Consider the following 3,564-nt stretch of genomic DNA (forward strand, 5'->3'; position numbering starts at 1 on the left):
ACATTTCGGAAACAACTAAATTTATGTGGAATCATTTACCCCACAAAAGAACTCAGTGGATAATGATCATCGTGGTTATCATGCCATAAAAGAATTCAGATGGATAATGTTTATCCAAATTTCTCCCATCTGAAAACGTAAATCATTTAGGATTTCCCTGATTGCAAATAAAACTCTATTTTTCCTCCATTTTAAAATCTATCTCTATTAAATATCATAGTTTCGGTGGGCTACTCGACATAGAAAAGGTTGATGATTGAAGGAAATCCCCACCTCTATCATAAATGATCTGTGTTGCACTTTTCTTGTATCTAGGGGGATTATGACTATGGACGTTGAAATCAGGTGATGAAGATATGTTTCTTAAGTAGCTATGGTGCCAATGTTTTCATTTATGAGTCGGAATATTCCTTCGATATTTAATGGGAACCATGGGCCCTGCGCTTCAGTAAATTGCATGGGAAAATGGAGCTGAGGCTGAAGTTCGGCGAGACGATCTCGAGTCACTGCCTTTTCCCTGTTATGTCCATAATTAATGTTTCCCTAGCCATTATTGATGGCCTCACTGTCATGGTCTCCTTTATACAATTTTTATGGATTCAATCACGAAACCCTCATGTGGGATGGACTCGTCAGAAGCTCTTTGCGAGTGATTATAGTACCATGCATTTTTTTTAATTTTCACTTCCAAAATATTATTTCAAGAACTGCGAGGTTCATTTGATGGAGGGTCTTTATTTCATTATTGTCACTTCTAACTTAGGTTACTTTATTTACTTTATTGTGACACCTATTGCTTACTGCAAAGAGTGGATATGTTGGTCACATGCATGTGGATTTATCATCATCTCATTTCCACAAATTCTTTTTCTTTCAGCATTTCTCCTACTCTTATCATTCCAGGTTGACCTTTGTTATCAAGAAAATAAGAAGGATGATGAGGAGGAGGACGAAGATGATACAAATTTCATTCGATTGCCTAAACAAACAAGAAGTAAACCTATTTATGTTTTAACCCCTGGTGAACAATATACAAGATGTTGTCTGTTTTTGAGTCATTTACATATCCGAAGTCAACAAAAATTTGTTATTCTAGTGGAGGATTGGCTTGCTATGGAATATGTTTCCCTGCGGCAATTTTTGAGGTATACTTTCTACCTTTACTTGGCTAAAATTTACGGAGTGCGCTTTATTTTTTTGTTGTCTCGCAATCACAAATTCGAGGGCAACTGGGATTGGAGGCCGACTTTGTGGTGAATAACCTCCTTGAAAGCCTTCACTTAATTCTTGGATGGAATTGGTCTAGATGACATCACTTCCTAGAGATTGACGTAGTACTTTTAGCATTGCGATAATAGTTTTCCTCCCTGATATTGTGGGCCAAATTTCAAGAGATACTATTGTGCATTGCTTGTTTTTTTAATAGAAGGCCACCTATGCCAACATTATAAAAATTTTATTCTTTATACGCACTTCATAGTAATCTTTGCACTTATTATTGAATTTCTCAAGTCTAAGTATTATATTTCATACACCATGATGGATAACTATAGTAGCATTGTGGGGAGGAGAAACCCTGTAAGGTTATATGGGAACAAATAATTTTGCAATGTGTTATATAATATACAACCTTGAAGCATTGTAGTGGAGTAGAGAGTAATGCAAATAAAGGACAAGAATTAACATATTGATTATTTCAATAAGTAGAAATGGTCAACCATAAATTTACTATTTTATTGTGCTACTTATTGAGTGTTAGGAATTAGATGCAATTAAGTGGGATGTTATACCCACAGTGATAATAAGATATCCAATTAGATAACATGTAGTATATATGTAAGAAGAATATATATCATTGAAATTGAGGTAATAGAAGGCTCAAATACTATATGCCTCAGAATAAGAGGAGTAAAGTGTATAAACAACTTTAGGAAGAATAATTGATATATTATGTAGTGAAAGTTATGAATAAATAATGGTGGTGAATAAGTGATTTTTAAAGTATGGTTATTGTATTGAAAGTTTAGATGATGAATTTTAATGGTGTGTTCATCATGACTTGTAAATATGAATGCAAGGGTTGAAATAAGTAATGGTGGATAAAGAAAGTTTGAATCCTATGTTTAACTACGGCCAATAGGTCTATTCTTCCATAGTGTCATCATATTATTTGGCCATATTAAAATTAAATTATGATTTGTATGATTGTGATGCAAGGACATAGCTGAATAAAATACAAACTAATGCCAGTAAAGAGAGTCCCTCCAAGGAAATAGATTAATGGAATGAATTTTATACTTATAGAGATCTCAGGGAGGGATGGAACATAAAGGGAAGAAATTTTGAACTCTTATGAGGTAATTGGTAAAAAAAAATAGATAAAATGACAAGTGCTCTTTCTATAGATAATGGCCAACATGAGGAAAAATAAAAAATAAAAAGTATATAGATGGAATCTATATAGGTCATACGAAATAAGTTCATGACATTCTATCAATATTAGTAGAAATTGATGGTTAATTCATTGGTTTCCATCCTAGAATAGATTCTTAAGGTTTTCTTTAAATTGTATCTATTCACGAAGTTTCCCATGAAACATCGTTAAGTTCCTAAAACACAGGTCTTTGTATGTGGTATGAGACTATTTAGTTTTAAAATTGTCTTTCAATTCAATATTTTTGTTTTAATTGGTGCATCTATATGTAAGGATGCAGTTCATTTTTGGATATGGTTTTGCCACTGGTTGAACCATTTAATTCACCCTTATGGGGAAAATACTCCAAATATACACCATTGAAGGGAACTAAACTTTACCAAGTCATTATTCTGATTTTCTGTAGTAAAATGCATACATAGTTTGGAGCCTACAAGTTTTTGTTTGAATAAAGAAATATTCTAATAATTGTAACTAAGATATACAAGAAGCATAATTTATATTTCCAATATAGACTAAACTAGCATCAAAATTGTGATACACATGTAATACAATTTATTGTATACATTTGGAAGAAGACATCATACATTAATACTTTTATGACTGTTAGGTCCCTATAATACTAGTGTAACTCCTTATTTTTATTAGTACAACCCCCTTATTATATTGTTGTGCCCATGTAGTCCCAATATTGTTATTATTATGCCCCATAGAAGCCCACTATTGTTATTATTATGTCCTTACATTATTATTTTTATGTCGGCTCTGATTATATTATGACCCCTTAGACTCCTATATATAGAAAGGAGGTATTGTCATTTGTATCATCCACGAATTGTTCATTTGTGTAATGTAAAGGAGGTTTTCCCCTCGAAGAGGCTGAATTCTAAGGTGTTTATCTTTCTTTTCTATCTTTTTGTGAGTTGGTTTCATAACATTTGGTATCAGAGCTTTGGATTCTAAGGTTTTTCTGCTCCAAACAGTTCATCGTGGAATTTTCACTATAATGTTTTTGCTACAAAGTTTCAGAAGCTAAAGAAAAAACCCAATTGAGCCTAAATATTTCTGCACCTCCAGTCAAAATTTCAGATCTTCTCTCGCTATATTTTTAGAGATATGATCTAAGGAAG

At 32.7% G+C, this 3,564-nt stretch overlaps 1 pseudogene; it reads left to right on the forward strand.

Annotated features, from left to right (window-relative positions):
- Positions 1 to 373: 373 nt before the first annotated feature.
- LOC149193707 (uncharacterized) lies at positions 374 to 1,257 on the forward strand (annotated as a pseudogene).
- Positions 1,258 to 3,564: the final 2,307 nt, after the last annotated feature.

This window comes from Pinus tabuliformis, chromosome 2_2 (genome assembly GCF_031772625.1).
Source record: "Pinus tabuliformis cultivar Carrire ecotype Pingquan chromosome 2_2, CPIR1, whole genome shotgun sequence".
NCBI classification, from domain to species: Eukaryota; Viridiplantae; Streptophyta; class Pinopsida; order Pinales; family Pinaceae; genus Pinus; species Pinus tabuliformis.